We start from the raw sequence: 15153 nt of genomic DNA, 5'->3' as shown, positions 1-15153 counted from the left end.
TCTCAAGAAGCTGTGCAAAGCATACTTACCTGACGGGGGCCTTCACCGTGATCAGGCCGGCGGTGGGCCCAGGGCGAGGCTTAGCCATTGCACTTAGGCTTAGCTGACCCTTGCGATTACCCCAAATGTGGGTAACTCGGCCGTACAATTTCTGCTAGTGGGGACTGCGTTCGCGCTATCCCCGTCTTTTACTAATCCTCTGATGTAGAGCAAAACGTAAGGTAGAAACGAAGTTTCTACGGGGGGGATTCGCCTGTTACGGTCAGGAGGAGTCGTGTCGGGGGTTGGGAGGTGGGTCATGGGTCCGTTTGTGACGTCATGTGGTGAACAAACTAATTTGAATGGCCTGCCAAAAACGGTAGGAAAAAAACCAGGAAATTTTTTTTTTTTTTTCATTTTTCACCGGAATAAAATTTGGCAGCAAATGCGAGACGGACTCTTCCGGACGTTGCGGACTCAGTGGATGTTGCGGCATCGCTTCTCGGCTCTTTAGAGCTAAGATCAAGTGTAGTATCTGTTCTTCTCAGTTTAATACCTGGGACGCAAGCGATTCGCTTGCATGTCTTTGTATTAACCTGATTTTTGGACAGGGGGCACGGTGCCGGAGCTTGCTTCGACCTGCCCACGGGTTGTCCTGGTATTGCACTACCTCCAGGCACGGCCCACATTCCCACACATGTGGGAATAACCATCTGTTAATCATTCGCAAAACAATTGCACGAAACAGCGGTGCATCCCATGAGTGCGTGTGTGTCGTCTGTATGCACACGCCAAGGAAAGAGAGGTAGAGAGGGAGGACGGGAGAGCAATTAATTTAACGGCACATTTGGTTGTTGTGCTTGTCGGAGACCAGATAAAACAAGCCGTGAAATGCACAATGCGGCAAACACAAGGACGGACGACAAAAATGCTACCTCTCAAGAAGCTGTGCAAAGCATACTTACCTGACGGGGGCCTTCACCGTGATCAGGCCGGCGGTGGGCCCAGGGCGAGGCTTAGCCATTGCACTTAGGCTTAGCTGACCCTTGCGATTACCCCAAATGTGGGTAACTCGGCCGTACAATTTCTGCTAGTGGGGACTGCGTTCGCGCTATCCCCGTCTTTTACTAATCCTCTGATGTAGAGCAAAACGTAAGGTAGAAACGAAGTTTCTACGGGGGGGATTCGCCTGTTACGGTCAGGAGGAGTCGTGTCGGGGGTTGGGAGGTGGGTCATGGGTCCGTTTGTGACGTCATGTGGTGAACAAACTAATTTGAATGGCCTGCCAAAAACGGTAGGAAAAAAACCAGGAAATTTTTTTTTTTTTTTTCATTTTTCACCGGAATAAAATTTGGCAGCAAATGCGAGACGGACTCTTCCGGACGTTGCGGACTCAGTGGATGTTGCGGCATCGCTTCTCGGCTCTTTAGAGCTAAGATCAAGTGTAGTATCTGTTCTTCTCAGTTTAATACCTGGGACGCAAGCGATTCGCTTGCATGTCTTTGTATTAACCTGATTTTTGGACAGGGGGCACGGTGCCGGAGCTTGCTTCGACCTGCCCACGGGTTGTCCTGGTATTGCACTACCTCCAGGCACGGCCCACATTCCCACACATGTGGGAATAACCATCTGTTAATCATTCGCAAAACAATTGCACGAAACAGCGGTGCATCCCATGAGTGCGTGTGTGTCGTCTGTATGCACACGCCAAGGAAAGAGAGGTAGAGAGGGAGGACGGGAGAGCAATTAATTTAACGGCACATTTGGTTGTTGTGCTTGTCGGAGACCAGATAAAACAAGCCGTGAAATGCACAATGCGGCAAACACAAGGACGGACGACAAAAATGCTACCTCTCAAGAAGCTGTGCAAAGCATACTTACCTGACGGGGGCCTTCACCGTGATCAGGCCGGCGGTGGGCCCAGGGCGAGGCTTAGCCATTGCACTTAGGCTTAGCTGACCCTTGCGATTACCCCAAATGTGGGTAACTCGGCCGTACAATTTCTGCTAGTGGGGACTGCGTTCGCGCTATCCCCGTCTTTTACTAATCCTCTGATGTAGAGCAAAACGTAAGGTAGAAACGAAGTTTCTACGGGGGGGATTCGCCTGTTACGGTCAGGAGGAGTCGTGTCGGGGGTTGGGAGGTGGGTCATGGGTCCGTTTGTGACGTCATGTGGTGAACAAACTAATTTGAATGGCCTGCCAAAAACGGTAGGAAAAAAACCAGGAAATTTTTTTTTTTTTTTCATTTTTCACCGGAATAAAATTTGGCAGCAAATGCGAGACGGACTCTTCCGGACGTTGCGGACTCAGTGGATGTTGCGGCATCGCTTCTCGGCTCTTTAGAGCTAAGATCAAGTGTAGTATCTGTTCTTCTCAGTTTAATACCTGGGACGCAAGCGATTCGCTTGCATGTCTTTGTATTAACCTGATTTTTGGACAGGGGGCACGGTGCCGGAGCTTGCTTCGACCTGCCCACGGGTTGTCCTGGTATTGCACTACCTCCAGGCACGGCCCACATTCCCACACATGTGGGAATAACCATCTGTTAATCATTCGCAAAACAATTGCACGAAACAGCGGTGCATCCCATGAGTGCGTGTGTGTCGTCTGTATGCACACGCCAAGGAAAGAGAGGTAGAGAGGGAGGACGGGAGAGCAATTAATTTAACGGCACATTTGGTTGTTGTGCTTGTCGGAGACCAGATAAAACAAGCCGTGAAATGCACAATGCGGCAAACACAAGGACGGACGACAAAAATGCTACCTCTCAAGAAGCTGTGCAAAGCATACTTACCTGACGGGGGCCTTCACCGTGATCAGGCCGGCGGTGGGCCCAGGGCGAGGCTTAGCCATTGCACTTAGGCTTAGCTGACCCTTGCGATTACCCCAAATGTGGGTAACTCGGCCGTACAATTTCTGCTAGTGGGGACTGCGTTCGCGCTATCCCCGTCTTTTACTAATCCTCTGATGTAGAGCAAAACGTAAGGTAGAAACGAAGTTTCTACGGGGGGGATTCGCCTGTTACGGTCAGGAGGAGTCGTGTCGGGGGTTGGGAGGTGGGTCATGGGTCCGTTTGTGACGTCATGTGGTGAACAAACTAATTTGAATGGCCTGCCAAAAACGGTAGGAAAAAAACCAGGAAATTTTTTTTTTTTTTTCATTTTTCACCGGAATAAAATTTGGCAGCAAATGCGAGACGGACTCTTCCGGACGTTGCGGACTCAGTGGATGTTGCGGCATCGCTTCTCGGCTCTTTAGAGCTAAGATCAAGTGTAGTATCTGTTCTTCTCAGTTTAATACCTGGGACGCAAGCGATTCGCTTGCATGTCTTTGTATTAACCTGATTTTTGGACAGGGGGCACGGTGCCGGAGCTTGCTTCGACCTGCCCACGGGTTGTCCTGGTATTGCACTACCTCCAGGCACGGCCCACATTCCCACACATGTGGGAATAACCATCTGTTAATCATTCGCAAAACAATTGCACGAAACAGCGGTGCATCCCATGAGTGCGTGTGTGTCGTCTGTATGCACACGCCAAGGAAAGAGAGGTAGAGAGGGAGGACGGGAGAGCAATTAATTTAACGGCACATTTGGTTGTTGTGCTTGTCGGAGACCAGATAAAACAAGCCGTGAAATGCACAATGCGGCAAACACAAGGACGGACGACAAAAATGCTACCTCTCAAGAAGCTGTGCAAAGCATACTTACCTGACGGGGGCCTTCACCGTGATCAGGCCGGCGGTGGGCCCAGGGCGAGGCTTAGCCATTGCACTTAGGCTTAGCTGACCCTTGCGATTACCCCAAATGTGGGTAACTCGGCCGTACAATTTCTGCTAGTGGGGACTGCGTTCGCGCTATCCCCGTCTTTTACTAATCCTCTGATGTAGAGCAAAACGTAAGGTAGAAACGAAGTTTCTACGGGGGGGATTCGCCTGTTACGGTCAGGAGGAGTCGTGTCGGGGGTTGGGAGGTGGGTCATGGGTCCGTTTGTGACGTCATGTGGTGAACAAACTAATTTGAATGGCCTGCCAAAAACGGTAGGAAAAAAACCAGGAAATTTTTTTTTTTTTTTCATTTTTCACCGGAATAAAATTTGGCAGCAAATGCGAGACGGACTCTTCCGGACGTTGCGGACTCAGTGGATGTTGCGGCATCGCTTCTCGGCTCTTTAGAGCTAAGATCAAGTGTAGTATCTGTTCTTCTCAGTTTAATACCTGGGACGCAAGCGATTCGCTTGCATGTCTTTGTATTAACCTGATTTTTGGACAGGGGGCACGGTGCCGGAGCTTGCTTCGACCTGCCCACGGGTTGTCCTGGTATTGCACTACCTCCAGGCACGGCCCACATTCCCACACATGTGGGAATAACCATCTGTTAATCATTCGCAAAACAATTGCACGAAACAGCGGTGCATCCCATGAGTGCGTGTGTGTCGTCTGTATGCACACGCCAAGGAAAGAGAGGTAGAGAGGGAGGACGGGAGAGCAATTAATTTAACGGCACATTTGGTTGTTGTGCTTGTCGGAGACCAGATAAAACAAGCCGTGAAATGCACAATGCGGCAAACACAAGGACGGACGACAAAAATGCTACCTCTCAAGAAGCTGTGCAAAGCATACTTACCTGACGGGGGCCTTCACCGTGATCAGGCCGGCGGTGGGCCCAGGGCGAGGCTTAGCCATTGCACTTAGGCTTAGCTGACCCTTGCGATTACCCCAAATGTGGGTAACTCGGCCGTACAATTTCTGCTAGTGGGGACTGCGTTCGCGCTATCCCCGTCTTTTACTAATCCTCTGATGTAGAGCAAAACGTAAGGTAGAAACGAAGTTTCTACGGGGGGGATTCGCCTGTTACGGTCAGGAGGAGTCGTGTCGGGGGTTGGGAGGTGGGTCATGGGTCCGTTTGTGACGTCATGTGGTGAACAAACTAATTTGAATGGCCTGCCAAAAACGGTAGGAAAAAAACCAGGAAATTTTTTTTTTTTTTTCATTTTTCACCGGAATAAAATTTGGCAGCAAATGCGAGACGGACTCTTCCGGACGTTGCGGACTCAGTGGATGTTGCGGCATCGCTTCTCGGCTCTTTAGAGCTAAGATCAAGTGTAGTATCTGTTCTTCTCAGTTTAATACCTGGGACGCAAGCGATTCGCTTGCATGTCTTTGTATTAACCTGATTTTTGGACAGGGGGCACGGTGCCGGAGCTTGCTTCGACCTGCCCACGGGTTGTCCTGGTATTGCACTACCTCCAGGCACGGCCCACATTCCCACACATGTGGGAATAACCATCTGTTAATCATTCGCAAAACAATTGCACGAAACAGCGGTGCATCCCATGAGTGCGTGTGTGTCGTCTGTATGCACACGCCAAGGAAAGAGAGGTAGAGAGGGAGGACGGGAGAGCAATTAATTTAACGGCACATTTGGTTGTTGTGCTTGTCGGAGACCAGATAAAACAAGCCGTGAAATGCACAATGCGGCAAACACAAGGACGGACGACAAAAATGCTACCTCTCAAGAAGCTGTGCAAAGCATACTTACCTGACGGGGGCCTTCACCGTGATCAGGCCGGCGGTGGGCCCAGGGCGAGGCTTAGCCATTGCACTTAGGCTTAGCTGACCCTTGCGATTACCCCAAATGTGGGTAACTCGGCCGTACAATTTCTGCTAGTGGGGACTGCGTTCGCGCTATCCCCGTCTTTTACTAATCCTCTGATGTAGAGCAAAACGTAAGGTAGAAACGAAGTTTCTACGGGGGGGATTCGCCTGTTACGGTCAGGAGGAGTCGTGTCGGGGGTTGGGAGGTGGGTCATGGGTCCGTTTGTGACGTCATGTGGTGAACAAACTAATTTGAATGGCCTGCCAAAAACGGTAGGAAAAAAACCAGGAAATTTTTTTTTTTTTTTCATTTTTCACCGGAATAAAATTTGGCAGCAAATGCGAGACGGACTCTTCCGGACGTTGCGGACTCAGTGGATGTTGCGGCATCGCTTCTCGGCTCTTTAGAGCTAAGATCAAGTGTAGTATCTGTTCTTCTCAGTTTAATACCTGGGACGCAAGCGATTCGCTTGCATGTCTTTGTATTAACCTGATTTTTGGACAGGGGGCACGGTGCCGGAGCTTGCTTCGACCTGCCCACGGGTTGTCCTGGTATTGCACTACCTCCAGGCACGGCCCACATTCCCACACATGTGGGAATAACCATCTGTTAATCATTCGCAAAACAATTGCACGAAACAGCGGTGCATCCCATGAGTGCGTGTGTGTCGTCTGTATGCACACGCCAAGGAAAGAGAGGTAGAGAGGGAGGACGGGAGAGCAATTAATTTAACGGCACATTTGGTTGTTGTGCTTGTCGGAGACCAGATAAAACAAGCCGTGAAATGCACAATGCGGCAAACACAAGGACGGACGACAAAAATGCTACCTCTCAAGAAGCTGTGCAAAGCATACTTACCTGACGGGGGCCTTCACCGTGATCAGGCCGGCGGTGGGCCCAGGGCGAGGCTTAGCCATTGCACTTAGGCTTAGCTGACCCTTGCGATTACCCCAAATGTGGGTAACTCGGCCGTACAATTTCTGCTAGTGGGGACTGCGTTCGCGCTATCCCCGTCTTTTACTAATCCTCTGATGTAGAGCAAAACGTAAGGTAGAAACGAAGTTTCTACGGGGGGGATTCGCCTGTTACGGTCAGGAGGAGTCGTGTCGGGGGTTGGGAGGTGGGTCATGGGTCCGTTTGTGACGTCATGTGGTGAACAAACTAATTTGAATGGCCTGCCAAAAACGGTAGGAAAAAAACCAGGAAATTTTTTTTTTTTTTTCATTTTTCACCGGAATAAAATTTGGCAGCAAATGCGAGACGGACTCTTCCGGACGTTGCGGACTCAGTGGATGTTGCGGCATCGCTTCTCGGCTCTTTAGAGCTAAGATCAAGTGTAGTATCTGTTCTTCTCAGTTTAATACCTGGGACGCAAGCGATTCGCTTGCATGTCTTTGTATTAACCTGATTTTTGGACAGGGGGCACGGTGCCGGAGCTTGCTTCGACCTGCCCACGGGTTGTCCTGGTATTGCACTACCTCCAGGCACGGCCCACATTCCCACACATGTGGGAATAACCATCTGTTAATCATTCGCAAAACAATTGCACGAAACAGCGGTGCATCCCATGAGTGCGTGTGTGTCGTCTGTATGCACACGCCAAGGAAAGAGAGGTAGAGAGGGAGGACGGGAGAGCAATTAATTTAACGGCACATTTGGTTGTTGTGCTTGTCGGAGACCAGATAAAACAAGCCGTGAAATGCACAATGCGGCAAACACAAGGACGGACGACAAAAATGCTACCTCTCAAGAAGCTGTGCAAAGCATACTTACCTGACGGGGGCCTTCACCGTGATCAGGCCGGCGGTGGGCCCAGGGCGAGGCTTAGCCATTGCACTTAGGCTTAGCTGACCCTTGCGATTACCCCAAATGTGGGTAACTCGGCCGTACAATTTCTGCTAGTGGGGACTGCGTTCGCGCTATCCCCGTCTTTTACTAATCCTCTGATGTAGAGCAAAACGTAAGGTAGAAACGAAGTTTCTACGGGGGGGATTCGCCTGTTACGGTCAGGAGGAGTCGTGTCGGGGGTTGGGAGGTGGGTCATGGGTCCGTTTGTGACGTCATGTGGTGAACAAACTAATTTGAATGGCCTGCCAAAAACGGTAGGAAAAAAACCAGGAAATTTTTTTTTTTTTTTCATTTTTCACCGGAATAAAATTTGGCAGCAAATGCGAGACGGACTCTTCCGGACGTTGCGGACTCAGTGGATGTTGCGGCATCGCTTCTCTCGGCTCTTTAGAGCTAAGATCAAGTGTAGTATCTGTTCTTCTCAGTTTAATACCTGGGACGCAAGCGATTCGCTTGCATGTCTTTGTATTAACCTGATTTTTGGACAGGGGGCACGGTGCCGGAGCTTGCTTCGACCTGCCCACGGGTTGTCCTGGTATTGCACTACCTCCAGGCACGGCCCACATTCCCACACATGTGGGAATAACCATCTGTTAATCATTCGCAAAACAATTGCACGAAACAGCGGTGCATCCCATGAGTGCGTGTGTGTCGTCTGTATGCACACGCCAAGGAAAGAGAGGTAGAGAGGGAGGACGGGAGAGCAATTAATTTAACGGCACATTTGGTTGTTGTGCTTGTCGGAGACCAGATAAAACAAGCCGTGAAATGCACAATGCGGCAAACACAAGGACGGACGACAAAAATGCTACCTCTCAAGAAGCTGTGCAAAGCATACTTACCTGACGGGGGCCTTCACCGTGATCAGGCCGGCGGTGGGCCCAGGGCGAGGCTTAGCCATTGCACTTAGGCTTAGCTGACCCTTGCGATTACCCCAAATGTGGGTAACTCGGCCGTACAATTTCTGCTAGTGGGGACTGCGTTCGCGCTATCCCCGTCTTTTACTAATCCTCTGATGTAGAGCAAAACGTAAGGTAGAAACGAAGTTTCTACGGGGGGGATTCGCCTGTTACGGTCAGGAGGAGTCGTGTCGGGGGTTGGGAGGTGGGTCATGGGTCCGTTTGTGACGTCATGTGGTGAACAAACTAATTTGAATGGCCTGCCAAAAACGGTAGGAAAAAAACCAGGAAATTTTTTTTTTTTTTTCATTTTTCACCGGAATAAAATTTGGCAGCAAATGCGAGACGGACTCTTCCGGACGTTGCGGACTCAGTGGATGTTGCGGCATCGCTTCTCGGCTCTTTAGAGCTAAGATCAAGTGTAGTATCTGTTCTTCTCAGTTTAATACCTGGGACGCAAGCGATTCGCTTGCATGTCTTTGTATTAACCTGATTTTTGGACAGGGGGCACGGTGCCGGAGCTTGCTTCGACCTGCCCACGGGTTGTCCTGGTATTGCACTACCTCCAGGCACGGCCCACATTCCCACACATGTGGGAATAACCATCTGTTAATCATTCGCAAAACAATTGCACGAAACAGCGGTGCATCCCATGAGTGCGTGTGTGTCGTCTGTATGCACACGCCAAGGAAAGAGAGGTAGAGAGGGAGGACGGGAGAGCAATTAATTTAACGGCACATTTGGTTGTTGTGCTTGTCGGAGACCAGATAAAACAAGCCGTGAAATGCACAATGCGGCAAACACAAGGACGGACGACAAAAATGCTACCTCTCAAGAAGCTGTGCAAAGCATACTTACCTGACGGGGGCCTTCACCGTGATCAGGCCGGCGGTGGGCCCAGGGCGAGGCTTAGCCATTGCACTTAGGCTTAGCTGACCCTTGCGATTACCCCAAATGTGGGTAACTCGGCCGTACAATTTCTGCTAGTGGGGACTGCGTTCGCGCTATCCCCGTCTTTTACTAATCCTCTGATGTAGAGCAAAACGTAAGGTAGAAACGAAGTTTCTACGGGGGGGATTCGCCTGTTACGGTCAGGAGGAGTCGTGTCGGGGGTTGGGAGGTGGGTCATGGGTCCGTTTGTGACGTCATGTGGTGAACAAACTAATTTGAATGGCCTGCCAAAAACGGTAGGAAAAAAACCAGGAAATTTTTTTTTTTTTTTCATTTTTCACCGGAATAAAATTTGGCAGCAAATGCGAGACGGACTCTTCCGGACGTTGCGGACTCAGTGGATGTTGCGGCATCGCTTCTCGGCTCTTTAGAGCTAAGATCAAGTGTAGTATCTGTTCTTCTCAGTTTAATACCTGGGACGCAAGCGATTCGCTTGCATGTCTTTGTATTAACCTGATTTTTGGACAGGGGGCACGGTGCCGGAGCTTGCTTCGACCTGCCCACGGGTTGTCCTGGTATTGCACTACCTCCAGGCACGGCCCACATTCCCACACATGTGGGAATAACCATCTGTTAATCATTCGCAAAACAATTGCACGAAACAGCGGTGCATCCCATGAGTGCGTGTGTGTCGTCTGTATGCACACGCCAAGGAAAGAGAGGTAGAGAGGGAGGACGGGAGAGCAATTAATTTAACGGCACATTTGGTTGTTGTGCTTGTCGGAGACCAGATAAAACAAGCCGTGAAATGCACAATGCGGCAAACACAAGGACGGACGACAAAAATGCTACCTCTCAAGAAGCTGTGCAAAGCATACTTACCTGACGGGGGCCTTCACCGTGATCAGGCCGGCGGTGGGCCCAGGGCGAGGCTTAGCCATTGCACTTAGGCTTAGCTGACCCTTGCGATTACCCCAAATGTGGGTAACTCGGCCGTACAATTTCTGCTAGTGGGGACTGCGTTCGCGCTATCCCCGTCTTTTACTAATCCTCTGATGTAGAGCAAAACGTAAGGTAGAAACGAAGTTTCTACGGGGGGGATTCGCCTGTTACGGTCAGGAGGAGTCGTGTCGGGGGTTGGGAGGTGGGTCATGGGTCCGTTTGTGACGTCATGTGGTGAACAAACTAATTTGAATGGCCTGCCAAAAACGGTAGGAAAAAAACCAGGAAATTTTTTTTTTTTTTTCATTTTTCACCGGAATAAAATTTGGCAGCAAATGCGAGACGGACTCTTCCGGACGTTGCGGACTCAGTGGATGTTGCGGCATCGCTTCTCGGCTCTTTAGAGCTAAGATCAAGTGTAGTATCTGTTCTTCTCAGTTTAATACCTGGGACGCAAGCGATTCGCTTGCATGTCTTTGTATTAACCTGATTTTTGGACAGGGGGCACGGTGCCGGAGCTTGCTTCGACCTGCCCACGGGTTGTCCTGGTATTGCACTACCTCCAGGCACGGCCCACATTCCCACACATGTGGGAATAACCATCTGTTAATCATTCGCAAAACAATTGCACGAAACAGCGGTGCATCCCATGAGTGCGTGTGTGTCGTCTGTATGCACACGCCAAGGAAAGAGAGGTAGAGAGGGAGGACGGGAGAGCAATTAATTTAACGGCACATTTGGTTGTTGTGCTTGTCGGAGACCAGATAAAACAAGCCGTGAAATGCACAATGCGGCAAACACAAGGACGGACGACAAAAATGCTACCTCTCAAGAAGCTGTGCAAAGCATACTTACCTGACGGGGGCCTTCACCGTGATCAGGCCGGCGGTGGGCCCAGGGCGAGGCTTAGCCATTGCACTTAGGCTTAGCTGACCCTTGCGATTACCCCAAATGTGGGTAACTCGGCCGTACAATTTCTGCTAGTGGGGACTGCGTTCGCGCTATCCCCGTCTTTTACTAATCCTCTGATGTAGAGCAAAACGTAAGGTAGAAACGAAGTTTCTACGGGGGGGATTCGCCTGTTACGGTCAGGAGGAGTCGTGTCGGGGGTTGGGAGGTGGGTCATGGGTCCGTTTGTGACGTCATGTGGTGAACAAACTAATTTGAATGGCCTGCCAAAAACGGTAGGAAAAAAACCAGGAAATTTTTTTTTTTTTTTCATTTTTCACCGGAATAAAATTTGGCAGCAAATGCGAGACGGACTCTTCCGGACGTTGCGGACTCAGTGGATGTTGCGGCATCGCTTCTCGGCTCTTTAGAGCTAAGATCAAGTGTAGTATCTGTTCTTCTCAGTTTAATACCTGGGACGCAAGCGATTCGCTTGCATGTCTTTGTATTAACCTGATTTTTGGACAGGGGGCACGGTGCCGGAGCTTGCTTCGACCTGCCCACGGGTTGTCCTGGTATTGCACTACCTCCAGGCACGGCCCACATTCCCACACATGTGGGAATAACCATCTGTTAATCATTCGCAAAACAATTGCACGAAACAGCGGTGCATCCCATGAGTGCGTGTGTGTCGTCTGTATGCACACGCCAAGGAAAGAGAGGTAGAGAGGGAGGACGGGAGAGCAATTAATTTAACGGCACATTTGGTTGTTGTGCTTGTCGGAGACCAGATAAAACAAGCCGTGAAATGCACAATGCGGCAAACACAAGGACGGACGACAAAAATGCTACCTCTCAAGAAGCTGTGCAAAGCATACTTACCTGACGGGGGCCTTCACCGTGATCAGGCCGGCGGTGGGCCCAGGGCGAGGCTTAGCCATTGCACTTAGGCTTAGCTGACCCTTGCGATTACCCCAAATGTGGGTAACTCGGCCGTACAATTTCTGCTAGTGGGGACTGCGTTCGCGCTATCCCCGTCTTTTACTAATCCTCTGATGTAGAGCAAAACGTAAGGTAGAAACGAAGTTTCTACGGGGGGGATTCGCCTGTTACGGTCAGGAGGAGTCGTGTCGGGGGTTGGGAGGTGGGTCATGGGTCCGTTTGTGACGTCATGTGGTGAACAAACTAATTTGAATGGCCTGCCAAAAACGGTAGGAAAAAAACCAGGAAATTTTTTTTTTTTTTCATTTTTCACCGGAATAAAATTTGGCAGCAAATGCGAGACGGACTCTTCCGGACGTTGCGGACTCAGTGGATGTTGCGGCATCGCTTCTCGGCTCTTTAGAGCTAAGATCAAGTGTAGTATCTGTTCTTCTCAGTTTAATACCTGGGACGCAAGCGATTCGCTTGCATGTCTTTGTATTAACCTGATTTTTGGACAGGGGGCACGGTGCCGGAGCTTGCTTCGACCTGCCCACGGGTTGTCCTGGTATTGCACTACCTCCAGGCACGGCCCACATTCCCACACATGTGGGAATAACCATCTGTTAATCATTCGCAAAAACAATTGCACGAAACAGCGGTGCATCCCATGAGTGCGTGTGTGTCGTCTGTATGCACACGCCAAGGAAAGAGAGGTAGAGAGGGAGGACGGGAGAGCAATTAATTTAACGGCACATTTGGTTGTTGTGCTTGTCGGAGACCAGATAAAACAAGCCGTGAAATGCACAATGCGGCAAACACAAGGACGGACGACAAAAATGCTACCTCTCAAGAAGCTGTGCAAAGCATACTTACCTGACGGGGGCCTTCACCGTGATCAGGCCGGCGGTGGGCCCAGGGCGAGGCTTAGCCATTGCACTTAGGCTTAGCTGACCCTTGCGATTACCCCAAATGTGGGTAACTCGGCCGTACAATTTCTGCTAGTGGGGACTGCGTTCGCGCTATCCCCGTCTTTTACTAATCCTCTGATGTAGAGCAAAACGTAAGGTAGAAACGAAGTTTCTACGGGGGGGATTCGCCTGTTACGGTCAGGAGGAGTCGTGTCGGGGGTTGGGAGGTGGGTCATGGGTCCGTTTGTGACGTCATGTGGTGAACAAACTAATTTGAATGGCCTGCCAAAAACGGTAGGAAAAAAACCAGGAAATTTTTTTTTTTTTTCATTTTTCACCGGAATAAAATTTGGCAGCAAATGCGAGACGGACTCTTCCGGACGTTGCGGACTCAGTGGATGTTGCGGCATCGCTTCTCGGCTCTTTAGAGCTAAGATCAAGTGTAGTATCTGTTCTTCTCAGTTTAATACCTGGGACGCAAGCGATTCGCTTGCATGTCTTTGTATTAACCTGATTTTTGGACAGGGGGCACGGTGCCGGAGCTTGCTTCGACCTGCCCACGGGTTGTCCTGGTATTGCACTACCTCCAGGCACGGCCCCACATTCCCACACATGTGGGAATAACCATCTGTTAATCATTCGCAAAACAATTGCACGAAACAGCGGTGCATCCCATGAGTGCGTGTGTGTCGTCTGTATGCACACGCCAAGGAAAGAGAGGTAGAGAGGGAGGACGGGAGAGCAATTAATTTAACGGCACATTTGGTTGTTGTGCTTGTCGGAGACCAGATAAAACAAGCCGTGAAATGCACAATGCGGCAAACACAAGGACGGACGACAAAAATGCTACCTCTCAAGAAGCTGTGCAAAGCATACTTACCTGACGGGGGCCTTCACCGTGATCAGGCCGGCGGTGGGCCCAGGGCGAGGCTTAGCCATTGCACTTAGGCTTAGCTGACCCTTGCGATTACCCCAAATGTGGGTAACTCGGCCGTACAATTTCTGCTAGTGGGGACTGCGTTCGCGCTATCCCCGTCTTTTACTAATCCTCTGATGTAGAGCAAAACGTAAGGTAGAAACGAAGTTTCTACGGGGGGGATTCGCCTGTTACGGTCAGGAGGAGTCGTGTCGGGGGTTGGGAGGTGGGTCATGGGTCCGTTTGTGACGTCATGTGGTGAACAAACTAATTTGAATGGCCTGCCAAAAACGGTAGGAAAAAAACCAGGAAATTTTTTTTTTTTTTCATTTTTCACCGGAATAAAATTTGGCAGCAAATGCGAGACGGACTCTTCCGGACGTTGCGGACTCAGTGGATGTTGCGGCATCGCTTCTCGGCTCTTTAGAGCTAAGATCAAGTGTAGTATCTGTTCTTCTCAGTTTAATACCTGGGACGCAAGCGATTCGCTTGCATGTCTTTGTATTAACCTGATTTTTGGACAGGGGGCACGGTGCCGGAGCTTGCTTCGACCTGCCCACGGGTTGTCCTGGTATTGCACTACCTCCAGGCACGGCCCACATTCCCACACATGTGGGAATAACCATCTGTTAATCATTCGCAAAACAATTGCACGAAACAGCGGTGCATCCATGAGTGCGTGTGTGTCGTCTGTATGCACACGCCAAGGAAAGAGAGGTAGAGAGGGAGGACGGGAGAGCAATTAATTTAACGGCACATTTGTTGTTGTGCTTGTCGGAGACCAGATAAAACAAGCCGTGAAATGCACAATGCGGCAAACACAAGGACGGACGACAAAAATGCTACCTCTCAAGAAGCTGTGCAAAGCATACTTACCTGACGGGGGCCTTCACCGTGATCAGGCCGGCGGTGGGCCCAGGGCGAGGCTTAGCCATTGCACTTAGGCTTAGCTGACCCTTGCGATTACCCCAAATGTGGGTAACTCGGCCGTACAATTTCTGCTAGTGGGGACTGCGTTCGCGCTATCCCCGTCTTTTACTAATCCTCTGATGTAGAGCAAAACGTAAGGTAGAAACGAAGTTTCTACGGGGGGGATTCGCCTGTTACGGTCAGGAGGAGTCGTGTCGGGGGTTGGGAGGTGGGTCATGGGTCCGTTTGTGACGTCATGTGGTGAACAAACTAATTTGAATGGCCTGCCAAAAACGGTAGGAAAAAAACCAGGAAATTTTTTTTTTTTTTTCATTTTTCACCGGAATAAAATTGGCAGCAAATGCGAGACGGACTCTTCCGGACGTTGCGGACTCAGTGGATGTTGCGGCATCGCTTCTCGGCTCTTTAGAGCTAAGATCAAGTGTAGTAT

At 50.2% G+C, this 15153-nt stretch overlaps 33 non-coding genes across 33 annotated transcripts; all 33 read left to right on the top strand.

Moving 5' to 3' along the window:
• The first annotated feature begins 21 nt into the window (after nucleotides 1-21).
• On the top strand, nucleotides 22-185 carry LOC145917027 (U1 spliceosomal RNA). The gene has a single exon (XR_014405094.1). It is a non-coding gene; the product is annotated as a U1 spliceosomal RNA (small nuclear RNA).
• A 288-nt stretch (nucleotides 186-473) lies between these two features.
• LOC145917043 (U2 spliceosomal RNA) lies at nucleotides 474-671 on the top strand. The gene has a single exon (XR_014405109.1). It is a non-coding gene; the product is annotated as a U2 spliceosomal RNA (small nuclear RNA).
• A 265-nt stretch (nucleotides 672-936) lies between these two features.
• On the top strand, nucleotides 937-1100 carry LOC145917026 (U1 spliceosomal RNA). Its single transcript, XR_014405093.1, has one exon. It is a non-coding gene; the product is annotated as a U1 spliceosomal RNA (small nuclear RNA).
• Nucleotides 1101-1389: 289 nt separating this feature from the next.
• Nucleotides 1390-1587, top strand: LOC145917042 (U2 spliceosomal RNA). Its single transcript, XR_014405108.1, has one exon. It is a non-coding gene; the product is annotated as a U2 spliceosomal RNA (small nuclear RNA).
• Nucleotides 1588-1852: 265 nt separating this feature from the next.
• On the top strand, nucleotides 1853-2016 carry LOC145917024 (U1 spliceosomal RNA). Its single transcript, XR_014405091.1, has one exon. It is a non-coding gene; the product is annotated as a U1 spliceosomal RNA (small nuclear RNA).
• A 288-nt stretch (nucleotides 2017-2304) lies between these two features.
• LOC145917041 (U2 spliceosomal RNA) lies at nucleotides 2305-2502 on the top strand. Its single transcript, XR_014405107.1, has one exon. It is a non-coding gene; the product is annotated as a U2 spliceosomal RNA (small nuclear RNA).
• Nucleotides 2503-2767: 265 nt separating this feature from the next.
• On the top strand, nucleotides 2768-2931 carry LOC145917023 (U1 spliceosomal RNA). The gene has a single exon (XR_014405090.1). It is a non-coding gene; the product is annotated as a U1 spliceosomal RNA (small nuclear RNA).
• Nucleotides 2932-3219: 288 nt separating this feature from the next.
• On the top strand, nucleotides 3220-3417 carry LOC145917040 (U2 spliceosomal RNA). Its single transcript, XR_014405106.1, has one exon. It is a non-coding gene; the product is annotated as a U2 spliceosomal RNA (small nuclear RNA).
• A 265-nt stretch (nucleotides 3418-3682) lies between these two features.
• On the top strand, nucleotides 3683-3846 carry LOC145917022 (U1 spliceosomal RNA). Its single transcript, XR_014405089.1, has one exon. It is a non-coding gene; the product is annotated as a U1 spliceosomal RNA (small nuclear RNA).
• A 288-nt stretch (nucleotides 3847-4134) lies between these two features.
• On the top strand, nucleotides 4135-4332 carry LOC145917039 (U2 spliceosomal RNA). Its single transcript, XR_014405105.1, has one exon. It is a non-coding gene; the product is annotated as a U2 spliceosomal RNA (small nuclear RNA).
• Nucleotides 4333-4597: 265 nt separating this feature from the next.
• Nucleotides 4598-4761, top strand: LOC145917021 (U1 spliceosomal RNA). The gene has a single exon (XR_014405088.1). It is a non-coding gene; the product is annotated as a U1 spliceosomal RNA (small nuclear RNA).
• Nucleotides 4762-5049: 288 nt separating this feature from the next.
• LOC145917038 (U2 spliceosomal RNA) lies at nucleotides 5050-5247 on the top strand. The gene has a single exon (XR_014405104.1). It is a non-coding gene; the product is annotated as a U2 spliceosomal RNA (small nuclear RNA).
• A 265-nt stretch (nucleotides 5248-5512) lies between these two features.
• LOC145917020 (U1 spliceosomal RNA) lies at nucleotides 5513-5676 on the top strand. The gene has a single exon (XR_014405087.1). It is a non-coding gene; the product is annotated as a U1 spliceosomal RNA (small nuclear RNA).
• Nucleotides 5677-5964: 288 nt separating this feature from the next.
• LOC145917036 (U2 spliceosomal RNA) lies at nucleotides 5965-6162 on the top strand. Its single transcript, XR_014405102.1, has one exon. It is a non-coding gene; the product is annotated as a U2 spliceosomal RNA (small nuclear RNA).
• A 265-nt stretch (nucleotides 6163-6427) lies between these two features.
• On the top strand, nucleotides 6428-6591 carry LOC145917019 (U1 spliceosomal RNA). The gene has a single exon (XR_014405086.1). It is a non-coding gene; the product is annotated as a U1 spliceosomal RNA (small nuclear RNA).
• A 288-nt stretch (nucleotides 6592-6879) lies between these two features.
• On the top strand, nucleotides 6880-7077 carry LOC145917035 (U2 spliceosomal RNA). The gene has a single exon (XR_014405101.1). It is a non-coding gene; the product is annotated as a U2 spliceosomal RNA (small nuclear RNA).
• A 265-nt stretch (nucleotides 7078-7342) lies between these two features.
• LOC145917018 (U1 spliceosomal RNA) lies at nucleotides 7343-7506 on the top strand. Its single transcript, XR_014405085.1, has one exon. It is a non-coding gene; the product is annotated as a U1 spliceosomal RNA (small nuclear RNA).
• Nucleotides 7507-7794: 288 nt separating this feature from the next.
• LOC145917045 (U2 spliceosomal RNA) lies at nucleotides 7795-7994 on the top strand. The gene has a single exon (XR_014405111.1). It is a non-coding gene; the product is annotated as a U2 spliceosomal RNA (small nuclear RNA).
• A 265-nt stretch (nucleotides 7995-8259) lies between these two features.
• Nucleotides 8260-8423, top strand: LOC145917016 (U1 spliceosomal RNA). Its single transcript, XR_014405084.1, has one exon. It is a non-coding gene; the product is annotated as a U1 spliceosomal RNA (small nuclear RNA).
• Nucleotides 8424-8711: 288 nt separating this feature from the next.
• Nucleotides 8712-8909, top strand: LOC145917034 (U2 spliceosomal RNA). The gene has a single exon (XR_014405100.1). It is a non-coding gene; the product is annotated as a U2 spliceosomal RNA (small nuclear RNA).
• Nucleotides 8910-9174: 265 nt separating this feature from the next.
• LOC145917015 (U1 spliceosomal RNA) lies at nucleotides 9175-9338 on the top strand. Its single transcript, XR_014405083.1, has one exon. It is a non-coding gene; the product is annotated as a U1 spliceosomal RNA (small nuclear RNA).
• Nucleotides 9339-9626: 288 nt separating this feature from the next.
• On the top strand, nucleotides 9627-9824 carry LOC145917032 (U2 spliceosomal RNA). Its single transcript, XR_014405099.1, has one exon. It is a non-coding gene; the product is annotated as a U2 spliceosomal RNA (small nuclear RNA).
• Nucleotides 9825-10089: 265 nt separating this feature from the next.
• On the top strand, nucleotides 10090-10253 carry LOC145917014 (U1 spliceosomal RNA). The gene has a single exon (XR_014405082.1). It is a non-coding gene; the product is annotated as a U1 spliceosomal RNA (small nuclear RNA).
• A 288-nt stretch (nucleotides 10254-10541) lies between these two features.
• Nucleotides 10542-10739, top strand: LOC145917031 (U2 spliceosomal RNA). Its single transcript, XR_014405098.1, has one exon. It is a non-coding gene; the product is annotated as a U2 spliceosomal RNA (small nuclear RNA).
• A 265-nt stretch (nucleotides 10740-11004) lies between these two features.
• LOC145917047 (U1 spliceosomal RNA) lies at nucleotides 11005-11168 on the top strand. Its single transcript, XR_014405113.1, has one exon. It is a non-coding gene; the product is annotated as a U1 spliceosomal RNA (small nuclear RNA).
• A 288-nt stretch (nucleotides 11169-11456) lies between these two features.
• Nucleotides 11457-11654, top strand: LOC145917030 (U2 spliceosomal RNA). The gene has a single exon (XR_014405097.1). It is a non-coding gene; the product is annotated as a U2 spliceosomal RNA (small nuclear RNA).
• A 265-nt stretch (nucleotides 11655-11919) lies between these two features.
• LOC145917046 (U1 spliceosomal RNA) lies at nucleotides 11920-12083 on the top strand. The gene has a single exon (XR_014405112.1). It is a non-coding gene; the product is annotated as a U1 spliceosomal RNA (small nuclear RNA).
• A 287-nt stretch (nucleotides 12084-12370) lies between these two features.
• On the top strand, nucleotides 12371-12568 carry LOC145917029 (U2 spliceosomal RNA). The gene has a single exon (XR_014405096.1). It is a non-coding gene; the product is annotated as a U2 spliceosomal RNA (small nuclear RNA).
• A 266-nt stretch (nucleotides 12569-12834) lies between these two features.
• Nucleotides 12835-12998, top strand: LOC145917037 (U1 spliceosomal RNA). Its single transcript, XR_014405103.1, has one exon. It is a non-coding gene; the product is annotated as a U1 spliceosomal RNA (small nuclear RNA).
• A 287-nt stretch (nucleotides 12999-13285) lies between these two features.
• On the top strand, nucleotides 13286-13483 carry LOC145917044 (U2 spliceosomal RNA). Its single transcript, XR_014405110.1, has one exon. It is a non-coding gene; the product is annotated as a U2 spliceosomal RNA (small nuclear RNA).
• Nucleotides 13484-13749: 266 nt separating this feature from the next.
• LOC145917025 (U1 spliceosomal RNA) lies at nucleotides 13750-13913 on the top strand. Its single transcript, XR_014405092.1, has one exon. It is a non-coding gene; the product is annotated as a U1 spliceosomal RNA (small nuclear RNA).
• Nucleotides 13914-14200: 287 nt separating this feature from the next.
• Nucleotides 14201-14398, top strand: LOC145917028 (U2 spliceosomal RNA). The gene has a single exon (XR_014405095.1). It is a non-coding gene; the product is annotated as a U2 spliceosomal RNA (small nuclear RNA).
• A 263-nt stretch (nucleotides 14399-14661) lies between these two features.
• On the top strand, nucleotides 14662-14825 carry LOC145917013 (U1 spliceosomal RNA). Its single transcript, XR_014405081.1, has one exon. It is a non-coding gene; the product is annotated as a U1 spliceosomal RNA (small nuclear RNA).
• Nucleotides 14826-15153: the final 328 nt, after the last annotated feature.

The sequence above is a fragment of the Ascidia mentula genome (genome assembly GCF_947561715.1).
Source record: "Ascidia mentula chromosome 3 unlocalized genomic scaffold, kaAscMent1.1 SUPER_3_unloc_14, whole genome shotgun sequence".
Lineage (NCBI taxonomy): Eukaryota > Metazoa > Chordata > Ascidiacea > Phlebobranchia > Ascidiidae > Ascidia > Ascidia mentula.
This window is presented reverse-complemented; position numbering and strand designations above follow the sequence as displayed.